This window comes from Triticum urartu, chromosome 1A (assembly GCF_056163025.1).
Source record: "Triticum urartu cultivar PI428250 chromosome 1A, HENAU_Tu73, whole genome shotgun sequence".
NCBI classification, from domain to species: Eukaryota; Viridiplantae; Streptophyta; class Magnoliopsida; order Poales; family Poaceae; genus Triticum; species Triticum urartu.
In genome coordinates, this window is record NC_141873.1 from 286404856 (window position 1) to 286421991 (window position 17136).

A 17136-nucleotide genomic window follows, 5' to 3' on the forward strand; every position below is an offset into this window, starting at 1 on the left:
GGCTGTTAGGGCCCGCGGCGCTTCGCGCTTCATCTTCGCTTCTCTGCTAAGCCAAGCACTACAAGAAATCCGTTAATCCATGACGGATTCCCCATGACGTTCGTGAAAACTGTCATGGATGGCCTAGTATAGCCCCGTAAGCCCGCTCAAGCCCACTGAAGCCCGCCTGATTGTTCCCGTATAAAACGCTAACCCTAGCATTCCTCCTCAGCCCCCTCCTCCCTCCCTCCGCGCAGCCCAACTCCTCTATCTCTAGCCACTCTTCCCCACGCAATTCCTCGCCGCCGCCGCCCGATTCCGGCAATTTCTGGCGGCTATTGCAGGCGCGCAGCACACCCGCATCTTCCCCTCGCTCCGCTGCTTCCTCCCCTTCGGCTAGATTCAACGCTGCCAGCCACCAACGCTCGCTTGCAATACCTCCCAATGGCTAGGGTTTCGGTGACGGTACGGCTCCGGCGGATCCTCTCCGTCTCCTACCACCTGCTGGATGGTGCTCCTGGCATAGGACGTCGCAAAGGCCTCCTCCCGCAGGATGTGCTGACATAGCGCACCCTGCATCGGCTTGCTCGAGATGAGCACGGGCGTGACGGCCTAGTCCCGCTTGAAGATGGCGGCGGCGAGCGTCGGTGCTCTTCTCGTCCTCTATCTCCAAGAGGCGCGCGCCAGTACAGCAAAGACACCCCCGCCCCTGAACCCCGTCCACCCATCCGGTGATGTACAGGTCATCCTCACCCGCTTGGATTCGCCTCCTCCTCGACGCGACACTCCAACATGGACGTGGTGAGTTTCCTCTCCCCCTCCCCCCTTCCCATCCACCCCCAAATCTGGATGGCACTTGCATCTGTACATACATCCATATGAATAAGCCCCATTGTTTGGCTCAGTTTGTATGGTTCCATTTTTAAAAACGTTGACTGAAACTATCTAGATGGCACCTGCATCTGTAGATGCATAAGAATAAGCATCACACCTTGGTTCAATTTCTGTGTCAATTTGGTTTAACTTTGACTGAACATATATACATATACATATGAGCAAATATATTATTTTGTTTCAGTTAAGAATGCATGGATTCTGTTCCTGTTACCTCCACTTTTTTGCCTCAACAACAAGCAAAGCAAGGACCCATTGAAAATTGTAATTGCACCTAGTCTTGTAGGTTAATTATCTGAATATCTGAAATTATATGGTTGGTTCATAGCTGCTGTTCAGGTCACTTATTTATAGGTTAACACTTGTTTCATTCATGCATATTTGTGCAGGAAGGATTATGTAGAACAGAGGAGAAGGGGCACATGATACCATCCCAGTTTGTTGGCAAACAGGCTCATTTTATTTGCTTTGCACAGATGTGAGTTAAGTAGGTCTATACCATATAAAGTGAGCTAACAAAAGGTGGTTCTCTTCTCTGGTAGAAAGACATGGCTGTGTTGCTGTAGCGCTGTGTTGTTGTAGCAGTCAACAAGACATTGAGTAAAAGGTTGCTTCTCTTTCATCCGAGTGCAAATCGTGTATTGTTAAGGTTCTGATTAGTTTACACATACTTGTTAGTTCTGACCATGCCTTGCTTAAGGATCGATCAGTATTCATGAAATTTTTTTGCTGCCATATGTTCGCACATGTTCCTATCTAAATTAATGTTGGATGTTCGCACATGTTCCTATCTAAATTAATGTTGGATGTTAATGTTGGACAAGCTTTAGAAGTAGCTTTCTTCCATCTACAAAAGCTGAGAGGGAGGAGAGACATATAAGTTCACCACTGAATAAGTTGCTCCTTAATGTGAGGCACAAAGATTTACCACTGAATAAGCAGCTCCTTTAGACATTATTGATGCTATAAAAAATAATGAAGTATTGTAACAATCTATATCTTCGGGATTTAGAGGTGCACATAGATAATGTAGTTTTAATTTTTCTGAGCCAAATAAAATGTGTCTGATATGTGAGGCAGATGTTCCAAACATCGTCTCTTACTTGTTGGAGAACTAATTCGTAATTTCTAATGGTATGCGTTTTTTCCTAATGGTATTCTTAATGAAGATTGATACCTTCCTTTTGGTATTATTTTTGTTGAAAGTTTTGGTGTTCTTATTCTGGTCTGCATGTAATCCTTCTGATGCTGATCCTTCCGCTATGGATTGCAGTTGGGCTCCATTGCCATTGGGTTGAAGAGTAAGGATGGTGTTGTCCTGGCTGTTGAGAAATGTGTCACCTCACTGCTGCAGGTAATTTTGCATCTCCACTTGTTAATTTATATTGTTTCTGTCAAATACTAATTATTCAGCTGTATGCGTGATAACTGTTGATGATCTCTTATGGTTGCAAGAGAAATGCATCCTTGGGCAAAATGTCCATATTCTCATATAGGTCCATTCCTGTCCCCTTCATAGACTTTTGATTTTATTTTCACTATATATTTTTTGTTCTAAGCTTCAACTGTTAAGTGTCAATAGATGCAGATATTATTCTACAGGGTATATCCAATTTCTTAATGCTCTAACATGGTAGGTTCTAGTTTTAGCCTAATTTATGCAAATCTGTGGTAACCAAAGGTGACATTCTGCCAAATATTGACAAAATGATTCATGCCTACCAGACTAGGAAAATAATACACTACTAGACAACTATAGAAATATGTACCTGTTTGTTTTGCTCAATGCAACTATCCCTTTGTTACCTCCATAACTTATCATCAAGGATCCTTGTAATTGAATGAATTTTGTGTACTACTTTATTTATTGTCCCCCTTTGTCCGCCAAGTGTTTTTGTTTCTTGTTTGGATGATATGCACAAGTACTTAACACTTGGTTGTGTTAATTAATTCGGATATACATGAAAATTATATGTCCTAGATACTATGTTATCCTCATTTGTCGGCACTATAAGATTTAATTTTTTTGGTAGCATGTAATTCATTTTCTACATGTTGCAATTCTCTTATTTCTACTATCTATTCATATCTGTAGATATCTAATGTTCTTGTAAATATGCTAGGTATGATTGAGTAGCGGGCTACTTGGTGCTTCTCATCACAATTCGCCACGACCTGATAGTTTCCATCAGGAGGGCCGATGGCAAGAACTTGAATAACAACCTCAATAGTTTATATGTTTTGTTTATGTAAACTGGAGTGTACTATTTCTTAACCTTGCTGTGTGTATATTTTGTCAATCTATGTTGTAAATTATCCTTTCATGGAGGATTTTGTGAACTGCAAATGTTGTAGATACTGGCAGGGTGTACCAAATTTAAATTGTGCCTACGTACGATTTCTGTGACGAAAAATAGTGTCCATGTAGGCAGCCACGTCATTCCAATGTGTCCATTGAGAATCCTACATAGAATGGGTCCATGACGGTTGTTTCCGTCATGAAGGTTAGGGCCTGGTTTGGGCTGCGCGGGCCTCGGGCAGATCCTTGATGGTCAAGATCCGTCATGGATGGCATGATGTCAAATTATGACGCGATATACATGATGGATTTGAAATCCGTCATCGATGAGCACCCATGACAGTTTTTCCCTAATCTATGACGGACAAGTACTGTCATGTATTAACAGATTTCTTGTAGTGAAGCCCGCGCGCGCCTTGGGCCCGGGGGCTACTGTCGGCGTTCTGGGAACGGGGGTCCCCAGACTTGCCTGCCTGCGGCCTGCGGCGTGGCTCAAGCGGGGGCCCAGCGCGGCCCATCTTCATCAGCTCAAGCTCAAGACCCTCGCGAGGGGCCAAGCCTCGCAGGGTGGACGACAGGAAGCTTCCTCAGAGGCAGCCTCACCCGGCAGGCTCGCGAGGAGGCGGAGAGATCAAGGAAGGGGTACCTCGCCAGGAACTCGTGACGCAAGCCATGACGATCGAGACCAGGCGGGCGCCGGCCTGCGCAGTGTCCTTATTTCCCCTTTGGTGCAAAGGGGGCAAGCACAGGCCAAGGCATCAGGCAAAGGTTACCATTCCAGTGCAACGAGACCAAGACCAGCCGGACGGTAGGACGGAGGTCACCGTGGAGCCCAGGACGGCGTCATCGCCAGTGCTTTTGGCAGCCGAAGACCACCTTTGGTCAGGATAACTTGTACTAGATGTTCCCCTTTGAAATGGCCAATTGTTGGCGCCCTTCCCGCTCATTATTTGGGGAGAGGCCCAGGGCCTCTATAAATAGAGCTAACCACCACAGAGTAGAGATATCTGGACACCCCAAGAACATCGAGAAATCTGGTAGAACCATAGCAGAGAGAGGCGAATGAACTCACCCTAGCAGTTCATCGCAGCAGCTCAAGAACACCTCTCGCGAGGCCGTTCTTCCCTTGTACTGTCCATCATCAGCCCGAGAGGCAATCCACCACACCACACACTGGAGTAGGGTATTACACCATAACGGTGGCCCGAACCAGTATAAACCTCGTGTCTCTTGTGTTGTTCATCATTTTCATCTTAGTTCGCACGAGAGGATCAAACGTAGATCGGTAGGGGAGAGATCTCCGTGCGCACCCTAGTGTTCAAACCTCAAGGGTCTGCCGGAACCCGAAACCCGACAGAAGCGACCAACCAAGAAACAAATAATCTCATAAGCGAGCATTAATTATAACTAACACCGAATAATGCACCATAATAGGATATAATTTCATTGCATAACTATGGACTTTCGTGCTTGCATAGGGAATCACAAACCTTAACACCAATTACTGAAGCATAATTACTCATCAAGATGACTCACATATCACATCATCATATCTCTAAACTATTACTAAGAATCAAGTTTATTTTATCCAATGATCTTCATGAAAGTTTTTATTATATCCTTCTTGGATATCTATCACTTTGGGACTATTTTTCATATGTTGCTTTTCATAAGCTCAAACAAATATAAGTGAAGATCATGAGCATAATATTTCTTTCTCTCAAATTAATTTAAGTGAACCAAGAGAGAATTTCTTGAAAATTTTGCTAACTCTCAAATAAATCTAAGTGAATCAAGAGAACATTTCTTCAAAAAATACTAAGCACACCGTGCTCAAAAAGATATAAGTGAAGCACTAGAGCAAGTCCATTGCTCATAAAAAATTAAGTGAAGCATAGAGAGCAATTCTAACAAGTCATGACATAATTTTGGCTCTCTCAAATAGGTGTGTCCAGCAAGGGATCAAGACTAAAAACACAAAATAAAACAAGCAAATACTCATATCATACAAGACGCTCCAAGAAAAATACATAGTATGTGACGAATAAAAATAAAGTTTCGAGTAAAATACCGATGGTTGTTAGAAGAAAGAGGGGATGCCACCCGGGGGCATCCCCAAGCTTAGTTGGTTGCTCATCTTTGGATAATAGCTTGGGATGCTGGGGCATCCCCAATCTTAAGCTCTTCTACTCCTTATTCCTTTATCCATTGTAAGATAACCCAAAACTTGAAAACTTCAATCACACAAAACTCAACAAAACCTTCATGACATCCGTTAGTATAAGAATTATAAATCACTACTACAAGTGTCGTATCGAACCAATTCATATTTTGTTCTTGCATTATATATAATTTATTCCAACTTTTCTATGGCAAAAACCCATCAAAGAAAACCATAGAGCCATCAAAATAAGCACACAACACAAAGAAAATGGAATCTGTCAAAACAGAACAGTCTGTAGAAATCTGACTATTTTGAATATTTCTGTTACTCCAAAAATTCTAGGAAATTAGGACGGCCTGAAAATTTTGTATATGGACATACTACAAGTGGAATGGGTATTTTATCGCTCTCTGGTAAAAAGTGAAAATTAATTCCGTGAGCGTAAAATTTCTGTTTTTTCAGCAAGATCAAACAACTATCACCCAAGAAGATCCTAAAGGCTTTACTTGGCAGAAACACTAACTAAAAAATAAAAACACAACCATAAAAGTATCATAATTGTGCTAACACACAAAAACAGGAAGCAAAAATTAAAAATAAATTTTATTCATTGGGTTGCCTCCCAACAAGCGCTATTGTTTTACGCCCTTAGCTAGGCATAAAGCAATGATCTAAGTTTTGTCATCTTTGGTTCGAGATCCATAGGATGAACTCATGATTGATTCATATGGTGGCCTAATTCTTGTTCTAGGAAAGTGTTCCATACCCTTCCTCAAAGGAAATTTGAACTTAATATCGCCTTCTTTCATATCAATCACGGCACCAATAGTGCGTAAAAACGGTCTACCAAGAATAATTGGACAAGACGGATTGCAATCAATATCAAGAACAATAAAATCAATTGGCACATAATTCCTATTTGAAAGAATAAGAACATTATTAATTCTTCCCATAGGCTTTTTAATAGTAGAATCCGCCAAGTGCAAATTCAAAGAACACGATTCAAGATCGATAAGACCAAGCACATCACATAAAGATTTTAGAATAGTAGAAACACTAGCACCGAAGTCACACAAAGCAAAACTCTCATACTTTTTAATCTTGACTTTGATAGTAGGTTCCCACTCATCATGCAATTTTCTAGGAATTAAAACTTCCAATTCCAATTTTTCTTCAAAATCTTTCATCATAACATCAACAATATGTTTAATAAAAGTTTTATTTTGTTCATAAGCATGGGGTGAATTTATCATGGATTGCAACAAATAAATACAATCAATCAAAGAGAAACTATAATTATTGAAGTCTTTGTAATCCAAAAGAGTGGGCACATCACTAGCTAAAGATTTGACCTCTTCAAACCCACTTTTATCAATTTTCTTGACAAGATTTTCACCCTCCGAATCATTGGGATGCCTTCTACCTAAAGTTGACTCTTCTCCAGACCCTTTTTCATCAATATTAACTTTACTGAACAACGAATTAATAGGAGAAACACCAATCATTTTAAGATCTTCATCACTTTTGCGAAAGAAATCACTAGAAATCGCTTTTTTCTAAAATTTCTCTTTTAGCTCTAAGTATAGCTATTCTTTTCTTACTTTCATCCATAGAAACATAAAGAGATTTAATTGATTCATCAACCTTAGGAACAAAAAAATTTCATCTTGAGATTTTCCACATCATGAGCAATTCTATCAACACTTCTAGACAAATCATCAATCTTACTCAACTTTTCTTTTATGGAAGTGCTAAAAACTTTTTGCGTATTGATAATCTCTTTAATATTATTCTCGAGATCAGAGGTGTTCCTATTATTATTATTATTATAAGATTTATTTCCACAGGAATTACCATAATTATTAGAGGAATTACTAGGGAAAGGCCTAGGATTAAAATTACCTCTATAAGCATTGTTGTTGAAATTATTTTGAGAAATAAAATTCACATCTATGGATCACTATTTTTCTCAGTCAAAGTATACAAAGGCATATCATTAAGATCAATAGGAGCACTTCTACTAGCAACCAATTTCACAAGAGCATCAACTTTTTCACTCAAAGAAGAAATTTCTTCAACTGAATGAACTTTTTACTAGTAGGAGCTCTTTCGGTATGCCATTGCGAATAATTTGCCATAATATTATCAAGCAATTTGGTGGCTTCACCCAAAGTAATTTCCATAAAAGTACCACCCGCAGCGGAACTAAAAGATTACAAGAAACAAAATTCAACCCCGCATAAAATTTGTGTATGATCATCCAAAGATTTAACCCATGAGTAGGGAAATTCCTTAGCATCATTTTCATCCTTTCCCAAGAATGTGCAACATGGTCATGTTCAAGTTGCTTGAAATTCATAATATGGGTTCTAAGGGAAATAATTTTTGCGGGCAGAAAATACTTAGTGATGAAAGCATCTTTGCACTTATTCCAAGAACCGATACTATTACGCGGCAAAGAAGAGAAACAAAATTTTGCAAAATCACACAAAGAAAATGGAAATAATTTCTTCTTGACCACATCATTGTCCACATCTCTATTATTTGGTATATCTCATAATTCCATGAAGGTATTAAGATGGGAAGCAACATCCTCATTAGGAGTACCAGAAAATTGGTCTTTCATAACAAGATTCAGCAAAGCAGTATTAATATCACAAGTCTCTGCACTAGTGGCGGGAGGAGCAAGCGGAGTGCCTGTTGGGGATATAACTATTGGGTATGACCTGCCCAGGAGGGTCCGGGTTATACCAATGACGGTTCATCAAGACAAGCCCGTGAAGATGTTGAAGATGGCGGTTCATGAAGTGGACTTGCTAAGGGCACGAAGCCCAAAGGCGACTTAAGGCACATAGGTGTAAACCGCCATATATGTATGACTTGGATTGTAAGGCAAGTATAATTAGTCACTGAGCCGGACACATTGATGATGAGCCGGTCGGGACTCTGTGAGTCGCCGGGCGTCAACCTATGTATATAAAGGGACGACCCGACGACGGCTTAGGACAAGAAACAAGAGAGATCGAAAGCTAGGTTAAGCGTATTCGCTCCCTGTTAATTGAAACCCAAGCTATACCACCTGAACTGGATAGGCTTTTACCTTCACAGCAAGGGGCCGAACCAGTATAAACTCCTGTGTCCTTTGTCCCGTTTAACCACTTCAAGCTAACCTAGTTGCGATGGCTCCACGACTAAGTCCTTCCGCTAGGACATCTACCGTGACAATTCCATGACAGTTGGCACCCATCGTGGGGCTCGAACCCACGACCACAAGGTTAAGAGCCTTGTGCTCTACCAACTGAGAAATGGGCCCTTCAATATAATGGATTAAAGCTTGTGTACTTTGAATTTTTGACAGGAACAATTAGTAGCCTCCATCGTAGGGCTGGATGACTGAGCTGGGACTTTATATATACTTTATTGAAAAAATCATCATATGATGTAGCCTCCATCGTAGGGCTTGAAGGGCAGCTTCGAAGGGATCAAGGGATACACTGTGGGCCGGATGACCAAGAGTCGTCGCGACAAGCTCTACATCGACGATGCAGGCTGGGGACCCAAGACCAGCTCAATCGAGTACGAGTACCGAGTCCCCTTCGGCGGAATCCGTGTCTTCATTGGCAAGGTCGGCGAACCGGGCCCTAAGCCAGACATCTGCATCGACATCTTGAAACGGCTCAGCGTGCACGGCCTGCCTGGGTTCAACCCGCCTTGAAGCGTGCCTTTGTTGGTTTTATCCATGGGGCAGAAATTGAGGATGGATCTGTATCTAGCGGTGAGACGGCCATCTATTCTGATGGTGGGTCGTCCTCAGGCAAGACCAACTCATTATATCAACTTCAAGACGGCCGGCTTGGGGGCTATTCCGATGGTGACAGTATTCCGGACCCCTGCGAGCCGCAGAACAGGGTTGCGGTTTTCATGGCTGGTACACAACCGTTGCTTGGTTCATCAACCACCACGGCCGTGACCTCTAGCTCAATGGCCGTGGCGGCGGCTGGTGCTGGTGGCTCTGCGCGCCCGCCGACTCAAGTTCTCGCCAAGTTGTTGGAGGCACTGGCAACTTTGATGGGGGTGGAAATAACCCCGGACAACCAAGATCAGCATAAGGTGGAAGTGGCTAAGTTGCGAGATGATATCGCTCAAGCTAAGGAAGATTTGGCGGCTAAGAACACCAGGATGGCTGCAGAACGGCCTGTTTTGGACGCACAGGCGCAGCGAATCCAAGCTGACTCCTTCCGGCTCACATTGGATCAGAATGCTTCAAATGAGGTCATGAGAAGGAGACACCAAAGTCATCTACCCCCGGTTTATGAGCCAAGAAACCTCTTTAACATGCCTGGAGCAGGGACCAGTGACCCGTTGGTGGTAAACCGGACGGCTGAAGCGCCTGGGGGTGGAGCGCCGGTTCATCCACGAGCGATGGGCTTTCCACGTGTGAACAATTCCCCGCCTCAACATGTTCTGACGCCGCCGGGTCATTATTCCAACCCTTTGGACAATATGATTCCTGCAGCAACACGATTGGCGGCTCTACTAGTTGAAGGTGAGTCTCCGACGGCGGTTGAGACGCGGAGGGCCAGAGAACTTCTTCAGACAACATTGGAGCAGCAAGCAGCTTATTCTTATAGTCATGAGTGGATTCACTCAACCCCTCGTCCAAGCCAGAGTTACAGCAGGCACATTGACTCGCCAGCGGTTTCAAGTGCTGAACAGCGCCGTAACCAGCCCCATGGACATGACCCAACGCGCGATGATGCCAATGCCCAGGCTCTGGTGGATCAGGGCAGGGTGCGTCGGGAGGCCGAGCTGGCGGCTCAGCAAGTGGCTCACCGACAGTCTCCTGTTTACCTGACAACCTCAGTGGAAACAAGCGTGACCTCTAAAACCTTGGGTGTGCCCTGTTTAGTGCCGGCTCTGTGTAACGAGCGTTTGCCTAAGGACTTCAAGGGTCCTCGCAAGGTGCCTAATTACATAACAGATCAACCTCCTAAGGCTTGGGTTGAAAAAGTTATGAGATGGCCATGGAGATGCTGGATGTTAGTGAGGCTGCATGTGCTAAGTATTTCACCAGGATGTTAGAAGGGTCGGCTCGTACTTGGTTGAAGGGGCTGCCAGCCAATTCTATCAGGTCGTGGGCGGAGCTGAAGGCTCGGTTTATTCAAAACTTTAAAGATACGTGCAAGCATGTATGTCGATCGTGGATTTGGAGTCTTGTGTCCAAGGTGAAGGCGAGTCAACAACCAGCTGGGTGCGCCGGGTCTCAACTTTCATACACTCATCAGATAATATCAATATCGGCTCAGTAGTTTTAATGTTGGAGAAAAATTATCGTTTCCTCCCTCTTAAACAGAAGCTTGGGCGACTTAAGTGCCATTGCGGTGACATGGGGGAGCTCATGGCAGCCCTTGTCAAGTATGCCGACTCTGATAGTACCAAGGACCCCGAGTCGGATGACAAAAAGACAGGCAAGGGAAAGAAGAGTAGTGGCATGAAGGGACAACAGTATAACCCGGCTGGTCAAGGTGGTAATGGTAAGCACAGAGCTGATGGAAATTTAGACTTCGTGGCCAACACTGGTGCACGGAATAATTACTAGCGTCGCAAGGGGAGGCCGGCTTAGTCTAGGTGGGGAGAACTCGCCCTCGAGGCAATAATGAATCAGCCATGTCCGAGGCATGGAACACATGAGAGGCCATCTAAACATTTGTGGAAGGATTGTTTTATCATGAAGGAGTTCAAGAATTCCCATCATTTCTAGAATAACCATGGCCCGAATGGCGGCTCGGGATCCGGTTCTCATGGTCCGAATCATGGAGGCGGTGGTTCAAATTCCGGTTTTCAAGGCCAAGGCAACCAGGGTGGTTACAATCAACACCATAATCAGGGGAATCAACGGCAATCTGGTTATCAGAGTAACCCGAAGCAATTGAATAGTGGGCAGTACCACATTTTCACCATGAGTTTATGCAAGCGGGATCAGAAGCTCCATAAAAGGGCAGTGAACGCCATTGAGCCGGCGGTGCCTCATTACTTGCGATGGTATAAACACCCTATTCACTGGAGCCGTGAGGATCATCGCCCCGGGTTGATAATCCAGGTCATTTGGTGCTGGTGGTGGCACCTCAGGTTGGAGGATACAAGTTCACTAAGGTACTCATGGATGAAGGCAGTAGCATTAATATCCTTTATTATGAAACATTTCGTCGCATGGGATTGACAAACAAAAATATTAAGCCGTCGAACACTGTTTTTCACGGTGTGGTGCCTGGTAAGTCAGCATATCCAGTGGGTAAAATATCTTTGGAGGTTGCCTTTGGAGATGAGTACGATTCCAAATCTGAGATGTTGACCTTTGAAGTGGTTAAGATCAAAAGCCCTTATCATGCTCTGGGCGGCCGGCTTATGCTAAATTCATGGCAAGGCCTTGTTATATTTATTTGCAGCTGAAGATGCCGGGTCACAAGGGCACCATCACAGTGCATGGGAGTCGCAATATAGCCTTGGAGTGTGCAGAGGGCGACGCTGCTTATGCTGAGTCTGTCTGCGCCATAGAGGAGCTGAAAATTTATAAAGATAATGTTGACCCGGCAGATATGACGTCTTTGAAGAAGCCAACCACAGAGCATGATCCTTTATTGAAGTTTAAGTCGGCAAACGACACTAAGCTAGTTGACTTTGTTCCTGGCGACTAGTCTAATCAGTTCATCATTAGTGCTAATCTGGATCCAAAATAGGAAAGCGCGCTCATCGAGTACATCCATGAGAACTGGGACATCTTTGCATGGAAGCCTTCAGATATGCCAGGTGTCCCGAGGGAACTCGCTGAGCACACTCTCAATATTGATCCAAAGCTTAAACCGGTCAAGCAATTCCTTCGCCGTTTTAATGAAGAGAGGCGTAAGGCTATTGGTGAGGAGGTAGCATGGCTCTTGGTGGCTAGGTTCATTGTCGAAGTTTTTCATCCTGAATGGTTGGCTAACCTAGTGCTGGTGCTTAAGAAAAACGGCACCTGGCACATGTGTATGGATTATACGAACTTAAACAAGGCTTGTCCGGCTGATCCCTTTGCCCTCCCCTGTATTGATCAGATTATTGATGCTACGATGGGTTGGGAGCGTCTAAGTTTTTTGGATGCTTATTCTGGTTATCATCAGATCAAGATGGCAGTTAAGGATCAGGAGAAGACATCCTTTATTACTCCCTTTGGAGCCTTCTGTTACGTATCGATGCCTTTTGGGCTCAAGAGTGCCTAGGTAACTTACCAGCGGTGTGTTCAAAATTGCCTCCATGATCAAATTGGGTGCAATGTTCATGCTTATGTGGATGATATTGTGGTGAATTCCAGGAAGAAGGAGACCCTGATAGATGATTTAAAGGAGACGTTTGACAATCTCCAGGTTTACAAGATGATGCTTAACCCGGCCAAGTGTGTTTTTGGTGTGCGAGCAGGCAAGCTTTTGCGTTTTTGGTTTCAGAACGAGGTATTGAAGCTAACTCGGAGAAGATAAAGGCTATCACCCCCTCTGGCTAAGCCGGCGTGTATCAATGATGTTCAATATTTGGCGGGTCGTATTGCAGCTTTAAGCCGGTTCATAAGCCGGCTAGGTGAGAAGGCCATCCCTCTTTATCAGATGATGATGAAGACAGATCATTCTGTTTGGAGTGATGCTGCTGACCAGGCATTTGAGGCCTTGAAGAAAAAGTTGGCTGAGCCACCGGTTCTTGTTGCTTCCTTTGATAAGGAGCCTTTATTGTTATATGTGGCTGCCAATAGCCGAGCCGTCAGTGTAGCCATTGTGGTGGAAAGGAAGGAATCGGGCAAGGAGCATCCGGTTCAGCGGCCGGTTTACTACATGAGTGAGGTGCTTATTGAGTCCAAGCAGAGGTATCCACATTGGCGGAAGCTTGATATGGGGTGTTCATGGCTAGCTGGAAGCTCAAGCGGTACTTTCTCGGTCATCCCATCACTATGGTTAGTTCTGCTCCCCTAGGGGATATTATTCAAAACAGAGAAGACACATGTCAGGTAGCCAAGTGGGCCACTGAGCTTGGACCTCATGTTTTGAAGTATATGCCTCGCACACCATCAAGTCTCAAGCACTTGTGGATTTTTATCAATGATTGGACAGAGTTGCAGATGCCTGAGGAGAAGCCGAATAGCACATATTGGACTATTCACTTTGATGGATCTAGGCAGTTGGAGGGCTCGGGGGCTGGAGTTGTCTTGACTTCCCCATGAGGTGATAAATTTTCTTACGTTCTCCGGTTGATATTCCCTTGTACTAACAATGCAGCTGAGTATGAGGCCTTGCTTCACGGTCTTCGGATAGCCAAAGAGATGAACTTAAGCCGATGAGGTGTTTTGGCGACTCAGATCTGGTGGCTCAGCAAGTTTCTGGTACTTGGGATTCTAAGGATCCATCCATGGCAGCTTATCGCCAAGAGGTTGATGCTATCGCTGGCCATTTCAAAGGTTATCAAGTGGAACATGTTGATCGCAGAAAAAATGAGGCAGCTGATGCTTTGAGCCGGTTAGGGTCCCAGCATAAGCCGGTGCCACCTAACACTTTCTTGGATATTCTGCATAACCCATTAGTCAAATTACCTACAGAGGAGGATTTAGCTATTCCTAACCTGGAAGCACAACTGGTGGCAGCTCTTCATGTTATTCCTGATTGGACAGTTCCATACTTGGCCTATATGACCCGGGGCGAGTTACATGAGGACGAAACATTGGCCAGGCAGATAACCCGGTGGTCTAAGTCAGTGACTATTGTCAATGGAGAGTTGCATCATCGCAGTGTCACAGGGGCGTTTCAACGTTGTGTTTCTGCTGAAGAAGTCTGTGAGATTCTGCGAGAGATTCATGAAGGAGATTGTGGTCATCATGCTGGTTCTAAGTCTCTCGTAGCCAAGGCTTTCCGTCATGGGTTTTATTGGCTGACGGCTCATGCTGATGCTGAGGACTAGTCAGTAAATGTGATGGTTGTCAGAAATTTGCGCGACGAGCTCATGTGCCAGCTCAAGAATTGAGGATGATTCCAATTGCTTGGCCGTTTGCAGTCTGGGGGCTTGATATGGTTGGGCCTTTAAAAAGGTCCAAGGATGAAAAGACCCACGTCCTGGTGGCAGTTGACAAATTTACAAAGTGGGTTGAAGCAGAGCCAGTTAGCAAGTGTGACGTGGCGACGACGGTTCAATTCATCAAAAAGGTGATCTTCTAGTTTGGTTTTCCCCATAGCATCATAACTGATAATGGCACTAATCTGTCCAAGGGTGCTATGAAAGAGTTTTGTCACCGAGAACATATTTGACTTGACGTATCATCAGTGGATCACCCCCAGTCTGATGGTCAAGCTGAAAGAGCCAATCAAGAGATTTTGCGAGGCATCAAGCCCCGACTAATGGTCCCTTTGCAAAGGATGTCGGGTTGTAGGGTGGAGGAGTTACCCTTAGTGTTATGGAGTATCAATACTACCCCCAACAGATCTACGGGTTACAAGCCTTTCTTCATGGTTTATGGAGCAGAGGCGGTTCTCCCTAGTGACATCCGTCATGATTCACCCCGTGTAGCGGCTTATGTGGAAGCTGATAATGAAAAAGCATGTCAGGACGCACTTGACCTGTTGGATGAGGAGCGTGACCTTGCGGCGGCTCGTTCGGCGATTTACCAGCAAGATCTGCGCCGTTATCACAGCCGTCGGGTTAAAACCAAAACCTTTCAAGAAGGCGACTTGGTGCTCCGGCTTATCCAGGATCACACTGGTATGCATAAGCTATCCCCACCTTGGGAAGGGCCTTTTGTGGTCAGCAAGAATCTGAACAATGGGTCATACTATCTTATTGATGTTTGAGACCACAAGGACTCACGCACATCGGAGGAGGAGACCCGTCGGCCGTGGAATATCGCTCATCTTCGGCCTTGCTATACTTGAGCCACCGGCTCTTGTGATGTACATATTTTGATGATGTATATATTATAATGAAAATAATAAAGCCGGCAACCCTCATAATTCAGGGCCTCTGTCGTTTCATTTCTTTGAAATTGAGTCTTCATTTCATATAAAAGGCTTGATGCCCAAAGTTACAGGGACCAAAGAGAGTTTGATGCACAACACAACTCAAACATAGGTACCCGTTGAGCACAGCTCAGAATCATATCACTTGGGGGCTTCCTGTTTAATGAACATAGTTGTATTTACCCTTTTGTTTGGTTTGGACGCCAGGTGTATTCACCAAAAATCTGGGTTATCCGGCCTGTATCCAAGATGCTCTTCGACCAGGTAATCCTGGATGACCCGCCACGTTCTTAACAAGTCAATCCCTTAAATGAGACCCTAAACTTGTCAAGGTAAAAACATTGATTGGGTCATGAAAGAGCCGGCTTACTGAATGCAAGGAGAAGCTAAGGCTGATAAGCCGCCTTCCTTGAAACTTGGTTAAACCGGCCTATTTTGCACGATGCTACTCCAACCCCGCATACTCTCGATAAGTCAATCTTTTAAAGACCCTGGAATTATCCAGGTTAAAATATCGATTGGGTTATATGAGAGCCGGCTCACAGAAAGTGCGAATACTCCAGCGGCTATCATGCTAGTTTCATTGAAGAAGATATTTTGGCTCAGCGGCCTATGAAAGCCTCGTGTTTTTGGGGTTTTTTATTTATTTTATTTATTTTGGATTTGGATCACCTCCTTTTCTTACCATATGGTTTTTACAAGTCGGGCCAAGCAGCCCTGATTATGTCTCATATTTGGGATATTACCCCTACCCTGGTTACAGACTTTTATGGTCACCAGCGGAATTATACTGGGCATCATGACCCGCCCTGCGGTAAACCGCCAGGGCGCTTATGATTTGTTTGTGTGCAGTAAAAAAGGGATAAACAATTGATCTACATGATGATATCATGAACATAAGTTGCATAGCCTCAATTGGCGGATCACCAGTATCATGCAGAATAAAACATGCACGATGGCATGGAAGATCAAGAGTTTCACTAGCCTAACAAGGCATCTGGTGGCCCAATAAGAATAAATGTTTGGAAATGTCAACACAATAAAGTACTTTGCTTGATAAGCCGTATCATGACTGTTGGTGGGTTGAAGCCTCCGGGTCATCTTGTGCTTCTTCTTCATCTTCAGCTCCTTGATTATCTATCAGCTGGAAGTCAGACGTAGCCCAGTCGATACCAGTCCATGCTCTAAACACAGCCTCATCATCAATAAGGTTTGATGGATCAATGTCAGGAGCGAAGGTATGCTTACGAGTTGGCGGGATGAGATCTGTCTCTTGATGAATTGGCGCTTTCACCTTCTTATTATCAGCACCATAAGCCGCCTGATACTATGATAGCTTGGTTTCTTCAGCTAGCCGGGTTGCCAATGGGCACATTGATCTTACTATATCTGCAAAATCGTCTGCACTGAAGGGCATCCCGTCTTCTTTTACACTTGGGCAACCATTGGCCAAATCCTCTGGGTCAAGATCTTCTTGCCATGCTTTAGTCCAGCTTAGGGCAGTTAAAGCGCCGGCTCTAGCAGAGGCTCGTTTCAGCTCTTGAATCCTTTCGGGCACTACTGACAATCTTTCCAATGTCTCCTTGATAAGAGTAAGCGACCATTTTTTGTGAAGAGCGGCAACAATGGTCCGTTGAGCACCAGTATATAGTTGTTCTACCAGAGTGTAGACAACCTTCAACCGGACATGCATGTCTGAGCCCAAATTGATGCTTTGAGAGCCTGTATCAATTCATTTATTAAACTGGCACAGTTTATAGTAGATTCAATGGGATCAA

At 44.3% G+C, this 17136-nt stretch overlaps 1 long non-coding RNA gene and 1 other non-coding gene across 2 annotated transcripts; one reads left to right on the forward strand and one right to left on the reverse strand.

The window, feature by feature from the left end:
• The first annotated feature begins 221 nt into the window (after positions 1-221).
• On the forward strand, positions 222-3760 carry LOC147990890 (uncharacterized). The gene is made up of 4 exons (XR_015610048.1): positions 222-780; positions 1263-1480; positions 2147-2227; positions 2997-3760. It is a non-coding gene; the product is annotated as an uncharacterized LOC147990890 (long non-coding RNA).
• A 4813-nt stretch (positions 3761-8573) lies between these two features.
• Positions 8574-8649, reverse strand: TRNAK-CUU (transfer RNA lysine (anticodon CUU)). The gene has a single exon. It is a non-coding gene; the product is annotated as a tRNA-Lys (tRNA).
• Between the last annotated feature and the right edge of the window lie 8487 nt (positions 8650-17136).